We start from the raw sequence: 22931 nt of genomic DNA, 5'->3' as shown, positions 1-22931 counted from the left end.
CTTGATGAGCCACAGTCAAGAATTTTGACTAGAAACACTTTGATACCTATAAACAGTGGCAGGGGAATCGGCAGGCTTGATAACCCCTGAATACTGCCTGAGTGGGTAGAAAGTAAATTATGAAGCTGGAGAATTATCTCCTAAAGCAGATTCAGAGTGACTCAGTTCAACAAACTTCTCTCACCAGAGTTAAGCAATTTTCCCCAGCAAGCTTGTTTCCTTCATTCATTCTTTTTAACAGCCATTGATTAAGCACCTGTGTTCCTGGCAACATGCCAGGCTCCAGGCAGTCCCAAGCTCTTCAAAGGCTTCCTTTAAGATCTAACTCAGGTACCACCTCCTCTCTGAGGCCTTCTCTGATCCTCCTATCTGAAAGCCGTGTCTCTTCCCCTCCATATTTATTTAAGAGCTTTGTCTGGATCTCCTTTTTCCTCCTTGCATATTCCAGCTTGCATCTTATCCCTCAAGCAGACTGGAATTTGCTCCAGTAAACCAGCTACCAAAACCAACATTGAACCCAATGGGGTGAGTGTGTTTGCCTTCATGGAACTCCCAGCTCTATAACAGGGTAAGACCCCAACATGAATAAATATGATACAGTGCATTTGGAAGGGGCCAAGTGTTATGTGAGCTCATTCATTCAACAACTATTTGTTAAACACATACTGTGTGCAGGGTTGTGGGACAGAGATAATTAAGAACCATTTTCCACCCTATTCTGGCCAAACCCAACCCCAGTCCAGTCTGGTGGTTCAGATTTAAGATTGGAAGCCTGCCAACACATAACCAAAAACAAGTTTCTTAACTCAGCCAACCAACAAGTTTTTAAGTACCTACTATGTGCCAGGCACAATGCTAGGTGTTGGGGATACAAGGAGCACATTGCTTTAAATGAAATAGTTACAGCCTTCTTCCTCCTCTCCCCCCTGGGGAGCTCAAACTATTTCTACCCTAAAAGGCTTTGAGTAGGAGGCCAGCAACTTGGCATTGAATCCTTTATCCTTGGTACCCCATGAAGCAAAGAAAAAGATAAACCAGTTCTCAGGAAAGGGGGCAGGGGATGCTAAGAAGCTTAAGGCCTACACCAGAAAAAGTGTCTGCTATGGCAGGCCCTATGAAGCAGGAAAGGCTTTTAGTACCAACAGTAATAACAACGGAAATAGAGTGCTTTCGGCTCTGTAAAGTGCTTTGCTAAGTTCATGATCTCTTCTGAGCCTCACAAACAACCTTGAGAGGCAAGCACTTTAGCTCTTAGAGGCCCCATTTTTCAGGTGAGGAAACTGAGGCTTGGGGAGGTGAACTGACTTGTTTCTGGGCCCATGGCCAGTAAATATCAGAGGTTGGATCAAGGAGGCTGAAACCAGCCAATTGCAGGCATGAATGAGAAAAGGAATATTGCTGGAAAGCATATCTCCAATGTGCATAGGAAGAGGAGAGGGTCTGGATTGCATTTGGAAAATGCACTGTTTTTTGATGGCTTCAAGCTGAAACAAAGACCTTTCATTTTATATCAGTATTCTGCTGATATTCTAGACCTGCAGATCATGAAATTACCAGTGTCTCTAAAGAACTCCACTTGCAGGTCACCCAAAGGACAATACCCAGGGGCCCATGGTGGACATAAGTAGGCAGCAGCAAATTACCAGTGAAGGATGGTCCAGGAGAAGCAGCTCTAACAGCCATCAGCAAAGAGATGCATGAATGAAAAAGAAAACGGGCTGGTTATACAGTGAGAGCCAGAGATAACTGAAGGAAGACGTATAAGTCCATGTGCTCCAATATCTAGGCCAATCTAGGCTGAAAGATGCCACTTTAGAGCATTACTTTTTATGAGAAGTAGCATATAGCGTTGTGGACAGGCACTGAATTTAGAGTAGAGAAGACATGGCCTGCTTCAAATCTTGTCTCAGACACTTACTGTGTTACCCTGCACACATCACTTGAACTCTCTGGGCCTCAGTTTCCTCATCAGTAAAACAGAGGGCTTTGAATTTAGTAGCCTGTAAGGTTTCTTCTAGCTCTAAATGTATGATCCCACCATTAAGAGGAAGGTCTTCTAGCATGTTGGATGGAAACAATGTGGAAGATTTACAGGAGGGCATGGACAAGAGTTGCATGGATGGGCTAGGCCCTTGCACTGCGGGAGGGCATTCCTACATCTGGAAGATTACCAATTCTTCCAATTATAGAAGTACACTGCTTTTGAGACTCCACTGGCCATTTAGAGAGGGAAAAGACTGTGGACTTAGGAGTCTGAAAACCTAGCTCTGGTATAACAGTGATCCAGGTAAAGTTCTATGACCTTGGGCAAGCCCTTTGCCCTCTCTGTATCACATTTTCCTCATCTGTAAAATGGGGACAATGCTACTTTCCCTCTTTCATAGGCCAGTTTTGAGGAAAGTGGTTCATCCTGTAGAAGTGGGAGCTCTCATTCACACCCTATACCCAATGACTGCATTGGCTAATGGTGGCTAACACAGACCCCAAGAGTCAGGAAGGGGTTTCCGGGTAAACTCCTCAGAGTTCTCATCCCACCTTTGCCAAGGTCACAACTGGCAATTGGACCAAATCAGAAGCCACTATTGAAACCTGTTCTTTGAAGTAGCCCTGCAAAGAGCTTTTGACCCTTTGGGGAATTAAAAGGCCTGCAATGTACTGTGGGTAAGCTCCTTAAGGAATGAAGAACTTATGTGGACCCTCAGGACAAGACTCTTTGGACTTGATTTATGAGCTTCTGTGAATTTCCAAATCTCTTCCTTTAGCAAGAAGCCTGTGGTGGCCTGTGACATATTGGGTATTTAAGGAAGACAGATGAAGAGTGAGAGCCACAGCCTATTTGTCACTAAAATGGGTGGCCTAGTGAGAAGACAGGGCCTGAGCTCTGTCCTGTTTCCTGAAGGACTAGGGGAGCCAGCCATTTAGTACTCTACGTCCCCATTTCTTCAGCAGCCAAGTAGAACTAATCTGTAATACTATTTGGCAAACACTTGGAAGCGTTAAGTGAAATTCCCCAAATAGGAATGAGTTGCTTTTCTAGATAAGGATGGGTTTGTTGAGGTTTGGAGTTGAACTGGTTTTGGTTTTGGTTTTTTCTTTTTCTAAGAATTGTCCAGTTCTACAGGAAAGACCTCCAGGTAATCTGCCTCTCCTCCTTCTAAAAGGAGATGATTCCCTCTTAGGCAGCTAGAAGCCAAGAGCAGGCTTTGTGGACACTGATTACCTACAGGGCTTGTCTTAGCATTCCACTATAATCTGCCTATCCAGGGAGGCTTCCTGAGGAACATGCTTCACCCTGTGACTCAGTTCTCTGGAGAGTCTAACTTGCTTTCCCCAATAAATAGATATTGAATTGAATTGCTTTGCTTTAAAAGAGTGGTGGCATCTTTGTGATTCTGAGCAGGCCTTTTGTACATACTGCCCAGCATCTAGGATATAAGTTAGGCAGCTATGACAGCCACATATTTTTCTTGATGCATACTCCCATTTGCCACCATCAGATCTCACTATAATCACCTTGCTACTAACACATCTTAGATGATCCTGAAAATCCAGCCTCTTGAAATAGACTGGATGCTTAAAAATGAGTCTGTCCTTGGTCATTTTCCTCTGCAGTAGGTTTGAATAAGATCTAGCATATCCCTCTCTTGATAAGTTCTTATAAAGTTCATTTTTCTCAAATAAGTGGTTCTGTTTTCATTACTGGCCCAAGAGCACATTAGCACTCCAGCATCAGTCTCCAAGTTCCTTATTATTTCTCAACTGTGAATTTCTCAGTCATTTCAGTTGTGTCCAACTCTTTGTAACCCCATTTGGGATTTCCTTGGCAAAGATATTGGAGTAGTTTGCCATTTACTTCTCCAGCTCACTTTACAAATGAAACTGAAGTAAATGGGATTAAGTGACTTGCCCAGGGTCACACAGCTTCTGACTTCAGGTCCAGCACTCTGTCCACTTCAGTGCCACCTAGTTGCCTTACTATTACTGATACTCCTAAAAAAGTTCATTTTCCCCTATAACTTCTAAGCCTGCAATAACTTGTCCAAAAGTCCAGGCATCTGTGCTGAAAGGGTTTAAAGTAGCAGCATACTAGCCCAGAAATTCTTGGGCTCCATGGACAGGTGCAGCCTTGTGGCTGAGAGAATAGGGGAGGGGCTAAGTGAGGAGGCTTGTGGATATGATTGGAACCCTGAATTCTAATAGAAACCCTTTGCAGGCAACTTGAATCAAATTGGCTCTCTTCGGGTTCGCCCTTTGGGCCTGATTCCAACCATTTGCTGACTTAGGAGATCTTTTTGGCCATCAGATTACACATCAAGGCTACTCCTGCTATGTATTTGGCATCAACTTTCTGTCCCCTGCTTTACATGTTCCAGGCTTTTAGCACCTCAAAAGTGTGCCCTTTGAACCTTAGGGAATTCGAAACATTCATAATGATGAGCTGATGGGAATCAGGAGAGAGGAAGAGATGGAGATGTCTGAAGAGGAAATATAAGAAGCTAGTGATCCAAAGGAACAGGAAGACTCAGGTAAGAGTTCCTTTCTCTATAGCACAGGTAGGTTTTTCTGGATAAAGTTCCTGTGTGTTCTGTTTGTCCCCATTTCCTAATATGATGAATAATCGAGAAGTAGCTGCATTTTCCAAGAATCTGGGGGCATAGTCTTTACCTGGGGTAAATATTCCAGATGCTGTTGCCAAATACATCATGAAGAGAATATGTCCACAAATCAGAATTGTTCAATCATTATTCAAAAACCAGCGGAGGGTGATTCTTCCAGTATCATTGTTCCACCATGTTCCACAGCCATATGGTTTCACTAGGGACCATCATATTGACAGACTTTCAGTGAAGCAGCATCCCAGTGGGGTTCCAGATCTAGGGTTTCTTATCTAGGCAGAGATAAGTTATTAAGAACTTCATGAAATAATGCTGGTTAGGGACACATTAAGTGGGATATATGCCTCTCTTTGTTGGCACTGGCAGCCATGCAGTCACTGATGTAATAATAATGTCTTACAACCAGAAATTCCTAAGAAAGGAAAGAGAGCAGGCTACCTAGACTTCTTTGCAGGCAGCAGCTGTTCAGGTTGCATCGCTACTCCATTTGTTGTATTCCCAAGCCCCTGATAGACAAGGTAGCTTGTACTTTGCCTAAGTAGAGGCCTTTGTCATCTTCCGAATCGTTAGCTTTCATTGAGCAGGTAAATAATCACTACAAATGCATGTAGTCAAGATAAACAGAAGAGAGGGGATTTAATCATGAAGCCATTAGAATCATTTAACTGCTTGGCAGTGACAGCTTAGAGCCTATTATTTCTGACGTGAAGGCTGGTCTCTGCCCCAGTATCTGCAATGTGTACAGAGTGCCTTTCTAGTGTCACTGTGAAAATAAATGTATCTCAGTGTTTGAGCTGCCACTTGATCAGCTGCCAAGTTTGAGAAGTTACAGAAGAAAGAGGGAGATGACTGTGGGATTCAAATTAAATGGACTCTACCATGGGGTAGAGCATGGCATTTTGCTTCTCTGTCTTTCTGGAGTTAAAAGTTGCATTGGACCTTGTTTGTTTAGAGACTGGAAACTCCCTGACAGATCATCTTTGAGCTATTTTCTTTCCTGCTCCACACGCAGAGATGCTGCTTTGTCAAATAAAGCTATCTACGATAGACTTAATGGAGCTTACCAAATAGCTTTTCTCCCAGAAGGTTTCAATTCATTTTAATTCAAGGACTTTTGTGTATTTCTCTTTCCCTGGATCATATCTAATTTTATTATCTTGCTTCCCTTGTACACAACTGTCAAAATCTCTTGTACCTTGAAGTTGGTATGACAGGGGGTCTTTAATTTAGAGCCAGAGTTAGAGCCTGTTACTTAGAACTCAGTTCTAAAAAAGGGTTATTTTACATTTTAGGACAGAGATCCCAGAGTTTCTTTTATTTCCACACTATTCAGCTCCAGAGTCCAGGAGCTTGGAACATGAGTCCCCTAAAGCTATACATTGACCTCTAGGTGCCATATGGGATGTGAAGTGTATTCTCTGTGGAAGAGAAGGCTGCCCCATACACAGACAGCCTAGTGATTCATGTTCAGGTGTGTCTTAGACTTGCTGGCTCCTGTGGTCCCTTCCAACACTGATATTCTGTGATTCTGTGATTGAAGAGGGCCCATGCATCGAAGCAAATTGTATCAGGGCAAAACTCATTCTGATTTTGGCAGTGATGGAAATTCCATGAACACAGTGACTATCAGCACAAGCTGGCATGCTGTTCTCCTTCATCAGTGATTTGCTGACCTCCTTACTTAGACCTGTGTTCCCGAATAGTTCTAGCCAAATTCTTATTAGAATTGCAGATTCTCAGAGTTGGAAGGCACTTCAGAGACTGTGCTCCTCTTATGACCTCTTTTGGCACGCGGCCCCATTTTCTCCATTTGAGACTCAGCTCAGTCAATGAACTAATATCTATTTCAAGTCAAGGGGGATGAAAAAGAGCCCTGGACTTGGTCATGGCATCCCTAAAATCTCCCTACTAGAGGGGCCCTTAGAAGCCCTCTGGGCCTCCCTAGCCCAGAGCAGGAATCCCTTCTCCAACTTCTCTAATAAGTGGGCAGCCAGACTGTGCTTGATACCTTCCAGGAAGGGCAAACCCAGCCCGACTCCTCTGATGGGAAGTTTTTCTTTGCCCCAAGCCCAGCTAGGCCTCTCCATAACTCCCACCCATTGCTCCTGGTTCTGCTTCCTGGAGCTTAAAATAAGTCCAGTCTCTTCCACATGATAGACCTTCAGATATTTACAGATCTCCTACCAACAACATGAGTTGCTAAGTCTTCTCTTGTTCAGGTAAAACATGCCCACTTCTTCTAACCAATCATATGGCAGGATTGCAAGGCCCTTTACCACTCTGGATGCTCTCCAGCTTGTCAACATCCTTCCCAAAATGTGATACCCAAAACAAAATCTACTACTCAGGATGGGATAATCAGGGTCCAATATACCTCCCTAGTCCTGGGCACCAATGCTCTCTTAACATAGCCTAACACTATATTAACTTCCTTGGATGATGTATAATTTCATTGACTCATACTCTTAAAATCCCTCAAAATTTTTTTCAGACAAAGTAATGCCTAGCCATGACTTACCCATCTTATATTTGTGAAGTTGACTTTTTGAATCCCAGCTCAGCTATGTGACCATGGGTGTGTCCACAGAATATAAACTCTTTGAAGGCAGGAACAATTTTTTTCTTTGTATCCCCAGTGCTTGGTACAATGTTTGGCACATGTTAAAACACTTAACAAGTGCATGTTAACTGACTGACTTGACCTCAGTTTCCTCATCTGTAAAGTGAGATCAGTAATGTTTATACTCCCTCTCAGAAAGATCGTAAGCAAAGGACTTTGTAAATGTTAAGATACTATAGAAATGGGAGCTTGTATTGAGCACTTGCTGTGTGATGTGGGACTAAGGGGATGGGGAGGGGGGAGGGGGATTGTGGGTGGCAAGTACAAATCGGCATATGATCACTGCCCTCCTGTACCTCAAAGTCTAATTCAAGAGATGAGGCCAATACACGTGAAACAATTCAGGAATGATTAAAGGCCAGAATGTATAGTTTGAACTCTAAGTATAGTAGGAAATTAAAGGGGAAAATAGCAGTGTGGGCTAGAAGAGTCAAAGAAGTTGAGAGAGTGAATTGTGACTTGAGGTGACAGTATTCCAGGTGGAAAGAATAGCATAAGCAAAGGTATTGAGGTTGGAACCAGCCATCAGGGGATGGCAAGAATTGTGACCTAAGGAGCACAGAGTATCTTTTACGAAGGAGTGGGAGATGAGATTCAACAGGGCATGTAGGCCCACATTATGGAGGGCCTTCAATGCCTGACACTGGACTTTGGACTTGATGTGGTAGGCAGTGGGGGCTACTGTGCACTTGTGAACAGGGTCACAGCACAACACATGCACTGTTTTGGGAGGGTTAGTCTAGCATCCATATCCGTGATAGAAATGGGAAGACAAGAAGAGACTGGAAACCCAGGGTCAGTTTTAAAGCTATAGTAGCAATTCAAATGTGAGATGAGGAAGGTCTTTGGAGTAGGGTAGTAGCAGTAGTGGGAAAGAGAAGAGAAAGAGGAAAAGAAAAGAAAAAGGGGTAAGTTCAAATGCTATCTCAAAGGAAAAAACCACACAGACTTGGTTACAGATTTGGACTTGGAAAGAGAGGAAAGACTACAAAAGACTCCAAAATTTCTAGCTCAGTAGATTGGAAGAATGGGGGTAACCATGTTAGAAGAAAAAAGTTAAGAAAGAGAGATAGATTAGGACAGAAGATGGTGCACTGAGTTTTCAGCATTTTTATTTTGAGGGAAATGTCTGGACATTTAAGTAGGGATAACTTACAAGGAGCTGGAAATACAGGACTGGTGCTTAAGCAAGAAAATCAGAGCTAAAGAGATCAGCTTGAGAGTCAGTAGCAGAGAAGTTTGAGTTAAAATCTTGAGGATCAGTGAGCTTATTCTGGAGTAATGAGTATAGAGAAAGAAAAAAGAGAGAGCTGAAGACATGACTTCCAGGTATAGCTGTAGCTACAGATGAGCAGAAGTAAGCAAAGCCAGGAAAGGAGACAGGGGAGTGATCTGAGGGGTGAGAGGAGAAAGAGGAAAGATAAAGGAAAAGAGTCTTAAATAGGGTATAGTCAACAATATCAAATACTGAAGGGAGAATTAGAGTCTGGAAACTGGGAGTGGGCCTTTCAATTTGGCCAGAAAGTCCTTAATGATCATGGAAAGAAAAGAAGGCCAAGAAGAAGCCAGCTTTTAGGAAATTCTCAAAGTTCAGTAGAAAGCATTGGTACATGGGAGGAGTTTGGCCCAAAGAAGGACACGAAAAGATGGTAACTCAAAGGGGTCACCAGATCTGGGGAAGCTATTTTGTTTTGTTTACAAAATAATGAGACTTGTACGTGTTTAACTATGAAAGGAAAGGAGCCCAAAGGGAGAGATGGAAGAGCTAATTGTGTTAATGAAGTCTTAGAGTAGGTGAAAAGGGATGAGGTTCCAGGTAAAGTAAAGAGAAATTTTTTCTTTCAAAACTACAGAGGAATGAGAAAAAAGATGTGACCATGTTATGTTGAGGTGAAGTATCAGAGGTTCCTGAGGTAGTTTATACACCCAGTAGTATTAATCTTCCCAATCAACTAGGAAGCATGGCCATCCACTGAAAGTGAAAGATGGGAATTGGGAGTTTAGCCTCCCTGGGCCTGAGTTTACTCATCATATGGCTCTGAGGACCTTTCCACTTCTAAATTTAGGGTTCTGTGTGTAGCCTTTGGTAACTCACTTCCCCTCCCTGGGCCTCAGATTCCTGAGCTGTTATAATTCACATTCTCTGGCATCTTTAAGGTTTTCAAGGTCCTTTTCCCATAACCACCTTATCAGGCACACAGTGTGCCACCCCATTTTCTGGATAAGGAAGCTGAAGCCCAAGAGGGCATCTTTTGGGGTCATGGTAGATAGAAAGGGCTCAAATAGGAACTTCCACCCAGGGCCTTAGACTTTCTATCTGGCCCTTTTCCCCTACCACCTTAGCACCTCTTGCTTTCAATAGCCTTGTGATAATTTGTTTACCTTTTGGTACTAATATTTTGAAGGTTATCCTCAAAATGTATTTGCTTTATGCTGCAGCAGAAGAAACTGAGGTATGTCTGTTTTTGTCCTTTACTGTTGAAACATTTGCCCAGAGTTTGGCTTGTCAACATGACAAGCAAGAAGCCTGGAACTGCCTTAGAACTTTCACATGGCCCTGATGGATTGCCATCTTTCCTTCTAAGAGACATCAGCCCCACCAAAAACAAACATTTCTCTCTGCCTTGGAGATAGTCAGAAGGAGTTGCTGAAAGTTAATGATGGAAGATTATGAATGACTCCCCTGCTTGGTGCTCTGTAGTACTCGTACTGATAGCTATATTATATTAAAGAGTAATATTGAACTTCCCAATGTTCTGCCAATGTACAAAGAGGTCAGAGTTCAGAAAAGGACCAAACTGATATTAAAACTGAAAGGGAAGATTTAGTATCCTCATTAAAATGACAGGAGAGTGGCAAATGCATGTTGTAGGCAAAGGCCCCTTAGTAGTCTTTATGGCAGTTTGCTTTCTTTTGCTTAGGCAATTCTAAACCAAAGAATTTATTCTCAGCTCCCATTTGACTGCAGGCATCAGTCATGCTTTTTCCCCCATGGGATGCAACCTCTTCTCATTTTATCAGAAAGAAAAATATTTTCCTATTTTAATTGGTGAATAAACCTCTAGCAATTCCCCACTCTCACCCAAGATCTTACCTTTAATGGCAAAATAATATCACAGAAAGAATAATAGACTTAGAGTCAGAAAATCTGAACTCATGTTCTACCTCTGCCAATGACTACTGTCACCTTGGGCAAGCCACTCCATCTGTCTGAACCTCAAGATCTCTTATTTGTGAAGTGGAAGTGATGTTTGCATTCCCAGTCTTCCTGGCTGATCGGGAAGAAATTATTTTATAAACCATCATGAATAAAAGATGTACTTCTTTCACATGTTTATCCACACAATGTGTAGCACATGAACATAATTGCCAACCTAGAATACAAGAAGAGAAAGAGAGGAAGGATGTAAGGCAGCATAATGCAGAGGAAAGAGAACTGGATATGGAGTCAGTAAGAGGACCTTTTAGCTGTCCTTGTTGTGGTTTGTCTTTCATTCTGGAAGAGGACTATGACATCAGAAAGATATAGATCAGAATGATTGGAGATGGCCCCCTTAGCTCTCCTACTTACTGTCACCAGTTTTTCTGTCTAACAGAATAAGGAGATTAAACTAGATGGTCTCTGAGGATCCTTTTATCCTAAATGCTTCTATTTGGTATTGAGTACTATAGCTTACCAGAGGCCTGCCATGCCCACCTCCATCACCACCCCACCTCACTCACAAAAAAAATAGTTAGCTTACTCTCTACAGGGTCTAACCAGCTTTTGTTAGGTTGACAGCATGTTTGGCTGCTGTCCTTGGTCCTGAACTGGCAGATAAACTTGATACTTTCTTCTCTCCCAAGTTGCCAACTTCCTTTTATCCATACAATGCCAAGCCAAAGACTTCCCCGTCCTTTTATTTTGTTTCACCTGGTTTGGGCCACACAGTTGTTCTGTCTCAGAAGGCTACCTGAGGAGCGGCATCTCAGAAGTTGGGAGAGACAAGAACGTATTTCACTCAGACAGCTATGTAGCTAAGATTTGCAATAGTTCTTGTTCACAGTGAGAAAGTCTATGCAATTACAGCAACAATTAAAGTCAGTAATGAAACCAAACATTAAAATGAATGTGCACCCTGCCAGAGGCCTTCTGTACTTGAAAAAACAAACAAACAAATCACTAAAATGGGGAACTTAAAAGCACTTTAACAAGGGCTAATTGTAGGGCCATTTACAGAGAGCAATACTGACATCATCTTTCCTGTAATCCCCAGTCTCCCACTCTCCCGTTGACTTAGCCTGTCACAGGCTAGCCTTCTTTGTGCCTAGAATCTTGAGAACATAGAGACACCATCTAATCTAATGCTTTAATTTGACCAAATTGGAACACCAAAACCTAGATAGGGGAAATGCCTTTCCCAAGATCATATGGCTAAAGCAGCAGAGCTGAGATGGGGAAGTGTATGAATGTTACTGAAAGATTGTGTCATTATAATTAGCATTTCTCTAGCACTTCCAAGTTTACAAAGCACCTTACCTATGTTAGTTCATTGATGATCCTCACAACAACCCTGTGAGGTAGGTGCTATTATGATCCTCCTTTTACAGATGGGGAACTGAATCCCCGAGTTTAGATGACTTGCTCAGGGTCACAGAGATAATATTGAAGGTCAGATTTGCACTGGGCTCCGAGTCCTGTGTTCTGTAACGCCTAGATGCCCTGTTGTATACTCAATCCTCATGAACAGCCCTTGTCATTGCCAGCCCTGGCCAAGGGAAGTTGAGTACGTGATCTGAATTCATGAACCTACTGGCCTGCTATCATGAAACGTTGTTCAGCTTTCTCTCAGGACATGGGCTAAGCAGGAAATCAGCAGCAGCTCATTTTTCTAGGTGTGCCTTCATAGTTTAGCCTTTTGGGTTGTTCTTTTTCCTCTCAGTATAGAGATGGTGCTGATCCTACCCTCAGGTAGCTTCTTTTTATAGATGAAAACTCTAAAGCTCAGAGAGTTTAAGTGACTTGCCCAATAAGTAAGTAAGAATCAGAGGAGACACTTGAACACTAGGTCCTCTGACTGCAGAGCCACCGCTCTTTCCAGGATAAACTTGAAGTCAGGGCCTATGACAAAGCTCTCTTTGTGTTCCTAGTACCAAGAATGGGGTCCTTTATGCAGTAAGTAAACACTAATGGTTTCTTTCTGAAGGTAATGAAAATCTCCTTATCTTCTATGGTCCAGTGTTCTTCAGGAAGAATTCATAGGATTTAGCTCCCTTCCTGTCCCTTTTTCCTCCCCTTCATACTAAATTCCTCCGCAAAGACCAAAATATGTCATACTTTTTGGTGGGGAGGCAATCAGGGTTAACTGACTTGTCCAGGGTCACACAGATAGTAAGTATCTAAGGTCAGATTTGAACTTAAGTCCTCCTGACTCCAGGGCTGGTGCTCTATTCACTGAACTACCTATGTCATACTTTGGAAGTGAAATCATTTTCCCTTTCATAGACAGATTTTTCTCTGACTCTTTAAGCATGAAAGCTAGAAAAAAAAACCCTCAAAGATAATCTAGATAAACCCTCTCTTTTTACACATAGGGAAACTGAGTCCCAAAGAAGGAAAAGAGATTCACCTAAGGTCACATTGCAATGTGACAGAGATGAGACTTGAATGTAGTTCTCCTGTCTCTGTGCTCAACACCCCCTCCCCCTCGCTCCATTCTCCCCCCCACTCCACTCCCACTGTCTACCAATAAAGCAAATCTGGCTCTAACTCAATATTTTGAGCTAATGGTATACAGGACCACACTGCTGATAGCTATTACCAAAGAGAATAACTTTTCATGTACACCCAGCTGTAGGAAGAGATCAGCCTGTAGGTGGGAAGCCCAGCATGACAGCCCTATTTGTGGGCACATGTGAATTTTTCAATATCTGAAAGCAAAAAGAAATTCATTTGAGAAGTCCCAATCTGAAGATTAGCCTGTTAAAGGCATTATGCAGCATTGCCAAGTCACTTGCCTTTATTGGCCATTCATCATATGAATGGAAACATATTTATAATTTTATTCCTTTCTGGAATGTGAACAGGACACATAGCACAGAAATGAGGCATCCTCAGTGTAGGACTGAATTCTAATGTGAAGGAAGAAGTACAGTACAGTGGAGAGAGGACTGGACCTGGGTCAAGTCCCAGCTTCTCCACTAACTCAGGTCCATTCATTAAGTATCAGACACCGGCCTAAGTGCTGGGATACAAAGCCAGGTGACCTTTGACAAGTCCCATCTGCTTTCTGAGCCTCAGCTTCCCCCTATAGAAAATGAAAGGGGTGGATTTAATGATCTATGTAGTCCCTTAACATTTTGTGACTCCAACATTCTCTGACGATCATCGATCCTCTTCTCTTCCAGTGGTTTTGGGTAGCATGGTATGGTGAAGTGTGGACTAGAAGGTCCTCATCCAAGTCTTAGCTTTGTAACCATGAGGCCAAGTCCCTTCCCCTCTCTGCACTTTCATTTCCTCCTCTGTAAGATGGAGAGGAGTCAGCAATCTCTTAAAGGCCCTACCATCCTTAAAAATCCTCTGGTAGCACGTAATACAAAATAAAGCATTTTGATGTTAGCTTGGAAATGCCAAATTCTGTTTCCGATGAGAATGTGTCAGCTGTAGCGTGGGGCTTTTTCTGCCAGAGCCCTGTACCCTCTGTTGAAACAGACAGATAGATGTATAAGTGTGTATATGTACATACACATGTGTGTATTACATATATTTTAGATATAATATTATATTTCTCTTGTGTTGTTGTTCAGTCATGTCCAGCTGTTTGTGACTCTATGAACCATCCTGTCCATGAGGTTTTCTTAGCAAAGATACTGGAGTGATTTGCTGTTTTCTTCTCCAGTGGATTAAAGCAAACAAAGGTTAAGTGACTTGCCCAGGGTCACGCAGTAAGTGACTGAGGCTAGATTTGAAGTCAGGTCTTCCTGACTACAGGCTGAACTACATGGTTGCCTCCTTTGTTTCTCTATCACCTTAAAAATTAGCAAAACACCTTGTTCATAACCACCCTGTGAGAGACGTAGTGTTTAATTAGACTATAAGCTACTTGAGGCAAGGATTGTTTGTTTATTTGGCTTGATATCCCCAGAACCTGGCACAGATTATATTATTAAAATATTTGTAAAATTATTATTGCCTCTGTTTTACAGAAGAGGAAACTGAGGCTCAGAGAGGTTAAAAACTACTTGTACCACGTCACAGAGAAGCTAGAGCTATTCACTGCCTGTGTGCTCTCATGGTCATCTCTGACCTTAGTTGTTTTATCAAGAGAGCTTTTAAGTCCCAGCCACACTTAGATGAGTCAGGTTTCCATGGTCTGGAATCGGCACAGTCAGACCAGCTTGGCAATCTTGTTTGAACTCACCATTCATGTGTTTTAGCCATAGTTACTCAGACTGAGGCACTGAAGGAAGAAAATCACAGCCTGCGTTGGCAGCTCGATGCCTACCGGAACGAAGTGGAATTACTCAGACAGGAACAAGGTAAAATCATCCGGGATGAGGATGCCAACAAGGAGCAGCAGCTGAAACTCCTCCAGCAGGCTTTCCAAGGGATGCAACAGGTGAGCATGCAGGGAAGGTCGTTGGCCCTGGGCTGTGGCCCTTATTCCCTGGGTGGGAGGTCCCAGATGGCCTTCCCATCTGCCACTGAAGCTCCCTTCCAGTGCTAAATTGTAGTCTGGCTCACCAGCAACAAGGAATGGCAGTTGGTCACCCCATTTTCCCAGTTGGGAAACTGAGGCCCAGAGAGGGGAAGTGATGTGCCATTGTCAGAGCTAGAACTAGAACCCAAGACCTCTGATTGCCAGCCCAACAAGTGCTCTTTCTATCCCACACCACTGCCTGAAAGCAGCCAGGTGAATACCTGGATAATCCTTATTGATGAGAGACAGAGTGGCAGAGAGGATAGAGGGTCAGCCTCAGATTCTGGAAGCCCTGGGTTCAAGTTCTTTCTTTAGCATTTACTGAGGCAGCATGACCCCTAAGCAAGTCACCACAACTCCTCACTGCCCTAGGTTGGGATATAGCTTGATGAAGTATCCAGAGCCCTGGACCTGGAGTCAGGGGACCTGAATTTGAATCTCAATTGTATCACCTTTGGTCTTGGGCAAATCACTTTTATCTGTAAGATGGGGATAATAGTACTTGCTCTCCTTACCACTCAGGGGTGATAGTCGTGTTTTAAAGAAAACACTGAATTTGGAGTCAGAGGAGAACCTGAGTTCAAATCCTACCTTTGAAACTTACTAGCTGTATGACCTTAGACCAGTCTCTTCCCTTCTCTGGGCTTTAGTTTCATCTTCTGTAAAATGAGAGGGCTGGACTAAGTGACTTCTTAAGTTTAAGCTTCCAATTAAGATTATTGTCCAAGAGTATAAATTGCGAAAAAGGAACCATTCTGCAGTGGTAGAGAGACCCTGTTCACTAGGAGTTCCCCATATCAATGGAACCACAGATCCTGTCTACAAGTTATTGTCGAGAGAACAAACTCTTTTCTGGCACAGTTAGGGAGTGAGATAGAAACTCAGTGTTCTGGTGGTTTTTTGTCCAGACCTTTCACCTTTCGTTTGATCACTGTAGACACCTATATGAGGAAACTCGCTTTGCCAGTGCAAGTTGGTACCTCCTCTGAGGCACTGACAGGGTAAGTGGCCCCAAGGACAGGGAAGAAGTCAAGTTTCAGGAATAAAGTAAGACATGAAGATAGCCCCGTTAGAGACAGAAGACCTGGGTCTGAGGTATGGCCTACATGGCTCATGACTACTAGGGGAGTCTCTTCCCCTCCATGAAACTTCATTTCCCCTTCTTATAACATGAGAGGGCTGGGCTCTTCTAGCTCTGAAACTATGCTTCTGGGTTCCTCATCTGGAAAATGGGAATTATCAGAACTTCCAAGGTAGGTAGGTAAAGAAAATGCTCTATAAACTCTCCTGGAGCTTTGTACCTCTTCACCCATGAAATGGGGTAAATTTGCCCTCCTTGCTACCCAGGGTCCTTGTGAGGAAGGAGGAGATTAAAACTTTAGCCCTCTAGAGAGAGGGAGTGGTTTTTGTTTTTTGTTTTTGTTTTTTTAATTAAACTTTTAACATTTATTTTCACACAATTTTGGGTTACAAATTTTCTCCCCTTTTTTCCCCCTACCCCCCCCCAGACCCAAGTTTTCTAATTGCGCCTGTGACCTATCTGCTCTCTCCTCTATCCTCCCTCCCTGCCCTTGTCTCCGTCTTCTCTTTTGTCCTGTAGGGCCGGATAGCTTTCTTGACCTCTTAACCTGTGTTTCTTGTTACCCAGTGGTAAGAACATTACATTTGGTCCAAACACTTTGAGTTCCAACTTCTTTAGCTCCCTCCCTCTCTACCCCTTCCCCTTGGAAGACAGGCAGTTCAATATAGGCCATATCTGTTTAGTTTTGCAAATGATTTCCATACTAGTTGTGTTGTATAAGACTGACTATATTTCCCTCCATCCTCTCCTGTCCCCCATTACTTCTATTTTCTTATGGTCCTTTCCCTCCCCATGAGTGTCGACCTCGTATTGCATTCTCCTCCCCATGCCCTCCCCTCTATCCTCCCCCCCTTCCTGCTTGTGCCCCTGTCCCCCACTCTCCTGTATTATGAGATAGGTTTTCCTATCAGAATGAGTGTGCATTATATTCTTTCCTTTAGTGGAATGTGATGAGAGTAGATCTCATGTTTTTCTCTTGCCTCCCCTCTTTATCCCACCACTAATAAGTCTTTTGCTTGCCTCTTTTATGAGAGATAATTGGCCCCATATAACTTCTCCCTTTCTCCTCCCAATATTTCTCTCTCACTGCTTGATTTCATTTTTTTTTTTTAGTATATGATCCCATCCTCTTCAATTCAGTCTGTGCACTCTGTCTCTATGTATGTGTGTGTGTGTGCATGTGTGTGTGTGTGTACTCCCACCCAGTACCCAGATAATGAAATGTTTCAAGAGTTATAAATATTGTCTTTCCATGTAGGAATGTAAACAGTTCAACTTTAGTAAGTCCCTTATGATTTCTCTTTGCTGTTCGCCTTTTTATGGTTCTCTTCATTCTTGTGTTAGAAAGTCAAATTTTCTTTCCAGCTCTGGTCTTTTCATCAGGAAAATTTGAAAGTCTTCTATTTCATTGAAAGACCATTTTTTCTCCTGAAGTATTATACTCAGTTTTGCTGGGTAGGTGATTCTTGGCTTCAGTCCTAGTTCCTTTGACTTCTGGAATATCCTATTCCATTCCCTTCTATCCCTCAATGTAGAAGGTGCCAGATCCTGTACTATCCTGATTGTATTTCCACAATACTTGAATTGTTTCTTTCTAGCTGCTTGCAATATTTTCTCCTTCACTTGGGAATTCTGGAATTTGGCCACAATGCTCCTAGGAGTTTCTCTTTTTGGATCTCTTTCATGAGGTGTTCTGCGGATTCCTTGAATATTTATTTTGCCTTCTGGTTCTAGAATCTCAGGGCAGTTTTCCTTGATAATTTCATGGAGGATGATGTCTAGGCTCTTCTTTTGATCATGGTTTTCAGGTAGTCCCAGAATTTTTACATTGTCTCTCCTGATTCTATTTTCCAGGTCAGTTGTTTTTCCAATAAGATATTTCACATTATCTTCCATTTTTCGAATCTGCGCAGTATGTTCTGAGATATCTGTCTTTCTCGAAAAGTCCAAAGCTTCCATCTGTACCATTCCAGATCTGAGAGATCTATTTTCTTCAGTAAGCTTTTGAATCTCCTTTTCCATTTGGTTAATTCTGCTTTTGAAAGCATTCTTCTCCTCATTGGCCCCTTGCACCTCCCTTGCCAGCTGAGTTAGGCTAGTTCTCAAGGTGCCAATTTCTTCAAGACTTTTTTGGTTCTCCTTTAGCAGGGAGCTGATCTGTTTTTCGGGAGTGGTTTTTATTAAATGTGAACCACCTGAAAGAAAGGGATGAGAGGCATGGAAATGACCTCAACTTCACAAGCATTGCCACCCTCTCATCACTGTGTTTGCCATAGACCAAGGAGGGCCCAGCACAGGTCACATTACACAACTAAGCTCAGCCAGCATCCTCCCAGGGAAACTTTGGGGAGCTTGGGATCTAACTCCTCACCCCCTTTTATCTGTCCCTTCTTCAGCATCTTCTGAAACTGCAAGATGAATACAAGAGAAAGGAAAATGAGCTCGATGAAGTCAAGGATGAAAAAAATGCAACTGGAAAAATTACTGGATAATCTACAGGAGCAGGTACAGTTTTGGCCATGAGGGAAAGAGGATGGGGCCCTCCCCACAGGCCCTTTCTTTTGTTACTGTACGTACCAGTGTCAAGTTGGGGGCCCATCAAGTGGACACATATCTCACCAGTCAGAAAGGAATGCCCTCAGATTCAGGCCCATTCAGAAGCTATCCCTACAGTCCCTCGCTCCTTGTGGTTGGTCAATTGGTCAGTCAGTTATTTGGTCAGAGAGGAAGCATGTTGTGGTGGATTTGGAATCTGGGGCCCAAGGTTCAAGTCCTGGTTCTGTGTTACCTGGAGCAAGTCTGTTCCCCCCACCCCCACCTTTCTCAGTAAAGTTTGAGGGGCTTGGACTAAATCAGAACTCCTATTTCTCTAATGCCTTAACAAGATTATTTCCAAGATCCTATTCAGTTTTAAATCCAATAATCCCATAATCTTGGGATTAGTCTGTCTGCACTCGTAATTGACAGGGGTTTTTGGAAAGCTAAAAAATGCCTTTGGACATCTGTACAACTGATGGCATTTGAAATTACACATCTTATTAACAGGGAGACTGAACAGCCAAATTAGGTCTTGCCTGTTTCTTTGGTGACACATCCTTTTGACGTAGATGGTGCATGGCTGCAGAGTGAGAATGAGCAGTGTATCTCACCAGGAGAGTGGGAATATTCCAGAGAAGCAGTGTGCTTGGGGCCCTGTCTTTTAGCCATCTTGTCGCACTTACATTAGTCATTTCTGGCTGCTTATTAAATCTCTGAATCATCATGCAGCCCTTTGTACAGATACACAGGACATCACACTGAGCCTTTTCCAAATGGAGAGAAACGAAGGTGTAGATTGTAGATGGAGCCCATAAACTGGAAACAAACATGGAATTGGAGGGGGAGGCCTCAGCTTTACATAAGAGGCATGGGAATGGAAAGGTAGAATTTGTCCATGGGGAGCCTGAAGAAGCTGAGACCCCCTGAGAGTAGCTAACAAGCAGCACATTGATTGAAGCTCCCTGGCCTCACATCAGGTGCCTGCCTATCGAGGCATGGCATGGCTGCTAACGATCACCACTTTGTTCTGTAAGAATAACGGCTGTTATTCTTCAGCATTCAACTGGGGAGAGCCTCTGGAGTGGCCCAGTGGTGGAAATGGAGTTCCACTTGGCTGTTTTCAGAGACAGAAGAGGAGAAGGAAATGGGCTTACACACACAAAATCAGTAGTCCCTAAGTTGCATATGAGACTTTGCTCTTCATCTCTGTGCTCAGCCCAGGAAAGTGCCACATGCTCAGGCTCCATCTTGAGTTAGCCACACAATGACTTCCTCCAGAGTGCCATTAAGAGTTGGCAACCTCGGAAGAATTTAAGTAAATGACTGAAAGTGTTTGCTTCTGCAGGGCCATTTGTGATGCTTTTAATTCTACCACTTCATAATACCAACTCACTCTCCAGCTTTCCTAAAGCTGTTAAGGAAATGAGTTCAGTCCCAGAGAAATCCATTCATTACATATTTAATTGAATAGTGCCAAGGCTGCTGTCCTTCCCAGACTTTACCACTACAGTAGGAATTCCCGAAATGTCTGTAGGCTACTAGAGACTACTAGAGGCTACTGTGTTCAGTGGGGCACAGCATGGGCATGGTACAGCCAAACCTATGGCTCCTCATGCTGACCATTGGCTTCTAGGCATGAACATCCTCAATGATGGTCACCAGAACCTTTGCAAAGCCTTCAAGGTCAGATCATACAGAGAAAACTTGCCAAACTGTGGCCACATGTAAGCTTTTCCCATTTCTTAATTGAATACAAGAAGAGATGACAGATGAAAAGAACAGGAGAGCTTCAGCTTATTATGAAGGAGATGTAAGTTTCAGTGTGTTTCTTTCCATTCCTTTCCCACAAAACTGAGGAGTCCCAATTGTTTACCACCAGTGGACCTACCACAGGAGGTCTGATTTGTGGACCAAAGCTCAATTGAACTCCAGTAGGTTAGAAAACCAAATTCCATCTCGCTAAGCCCTCACCAGCAATTGTAACTTAAAAGTGAAGCCATGAGCTTGGTTTGGTTTCGGCTGCTCTGCAGGGACTCATCTCATTCAGGGGTGATTCTGGCCATTTTACTGTCAAGAGACCAAGCTCCATGGCTCTTCTGGTAAATTGGTAATAGCCAAGTATACTTGCTCCCAAATATCTCCAACCAGATTGAGTAATTTTCAAAATGCCAGCTTTTACAACTGACGCCAGTGTGATAAAGAATGTTCTTCTGCCCAAGCAATCAGAAGGCTGACCAAATGTCATAGTCTGCTCTGCACCTCTTGGCATAAAGTACATATCCACAGGAAGCCCAGAAAGCTACTAGAGCCATTGTTAATTACATTTTACAGATGGAGAAACTGAGATTTAAGTTAAGTGGAGTGTCCATGATCTCATAGCAAATCAACGACAGAACCAGGACTTGAAACTGGGGCCCATCTGACTCTAAATCCACCATTCTTGCACCTGGAATGTGCCTGATGTTCTGTTCATTCAAACCAACTGTTTCCACATGCGTGAAATTAACCCAGAAAGGGCTTCATTCCTTTCTCCAGGAGCGTAGTGTTTCCAGAATCGGCATGTCCAACCAGGAGAATGAACCAGTGGAAGTAAGTGCAACTAGTACCCCTGTCAAATCAGAGAGAGAGGTGCTGTTAGTGGGTAAGAACAGTGGCACCTGCTGATATACAGAAAGCAGGAGGGAAGACCACACACACAGACACACAGACACAGACATACACACACACACACACACGCATGCATGCACACACACACACCACACACACACACACACACACACACACACACACACACACACACACACACACCCATGATCCTCATGAGTTGCTATGGTCAAAAAAAACCAACAAAACAGTCACTATCTGGTGACCATTTTTCTGCTGATGAGTATCATGTTGAATGAATAAATAATGACTTTGACAGTATTTTCTAATGATCTCAACTCAGAATGTTTCATATGCTGCTTAAGTAGTGCTCTTTACATAGCTAGGGACCATTTGGAATACATTACTGGCCCCACTGTGCTTTCTAGAGGGAAAATATTTATCTGGAATATGAATCTTTCAAAAGCTTCTCTATGTTTACTGGAAATTTTTTATTGTGATATTATAAACTGAGAAGCAGTGTAGCACATTGGACAGAGACTTGGCCTCAGAGTCAGGGTATTCCCACCTCTGACCCTTCCTGGCTGTGTGACCCTGGGTGAGTCACTTAACCTTTCCACAGAACAGGAGCCTGCCACCATTAGAAGAGAGAATTTCCTCACTAAGGAAGTTACCCACACTGATGAAATTCCAGGCAGGTCTGAACTTAAAGAAAGAAATAAACACACATCTGTACATTATTATCATATAAAATGTTTATATATTACCTATTTATGATAATATTATATATTACATATTTATATAAAATATTTATATTTTATATATGTAAATACACTCATGTGTCTGCGTATATATGCGTGTGTACATACAAGCACCTCCATGTGCTTGTATGTACATAAAAATAAGCTAGACTCTCAGCTTCATGAAAGTAGAAACTATCAGCTATGCCCAGCACAGGCCCCTCTCAGCACACAGTAGGCACTTCATGTGGGTATTTGTTGAATGAATGGTATGTTGAGGGCTGCTGTCAGCACACACAGATTGCCACAGTAGGAGAGAAAAGAAAAAGACACAAGAATACAGAGGGAAATTTAAGCCCCCCAAATACTTTTCAACCATGGGAGGGATTGATCTGAGCTCTTACCACCTTGTGCCAATACTCCCACTCCTACAGGGGGCAGGGGGAAGGGAATAAGGTTAAATTAAGCACCTACTATGTGCCAGGCACTGTGCTAAGCATCATTAGGGACAGCACGGCAGGAAGATAGACTTGCCTCCATTCTTGCCGCCAACATCCCCTGCCTACACCCCCAGGTCAGCTGACACTGCTGGCCCACTTGGATTCTCTGTTCATTTGGCCTTTGGGGTGGAGTCCTTGATCAGTCTTTCATTGATCCATTCCTGACTGGGACCTGCCACCTCCCTTCTGTTTGAGATTCAAAGCCAGCCTTTCCCCCTGCTCCCCACCTTTCTCCACACCTTCATCTTCATCCACCTCAGCCCTACCCCTCCATAAGCCACTTCCCATTCCGTCATACCCTCTGGAACCTTGCTTGACTGGTAACAAACTTCATTGTGCTAATGAAAACCTGGTTGTCTCTCCAGAAGATGTTCCGCCTCGGATCTCATTCTCTAGCACTGGGAGCTTTCTCTTATGCCCATCCCAAACATATTGAGCCTGGAGGAGTGAGTGGCAATCTTGGCTCTTTTTGCCCCACTGCCACTTGCAGACCCTCCTTTCACTACCATCACTCCACTGCCCATTGTTCTTGGAGGTTCACACCAACCAGTTA

At 43.1% G+C, this 22931-nt stretch overlaps 1 pseudogene; it reads left to right on the top strand.

Annotated features, from left to right (window-relative positions):
* The first annotated feature begins 272 nt into the window (after positions 1-272).
* LOC140516976 (ecto-NOX disulfide-thiol exchanger 2-like) overlaps positions 273-22931 on the top strand; it is a 32754-nt pseudogene continuing 10095 nt past the window's right edge.

This window comes from Notamacropus eugenii (assembly GCF_028372415.1).
Source record: "Notamacropus eugenii isolate mMacEug1 chromosome Y unlocalized genomic scaffold, mMacEug1.pri_v2 SUPER_Y_unloc_1, whole genome shotgun sequence".
Taxonomy (NCBI): domain Eukaryota; kingdom Metazoa; phylum Chordata; class Mammalia; order Diprotodontia; family Macropodidae; genus Notamacropus; species Notamacropus eugenii.
Note: the sequence above shows the minus strand (reverse complement) of the source record. Positions and strands in the feature narration are given on the sequence as shown.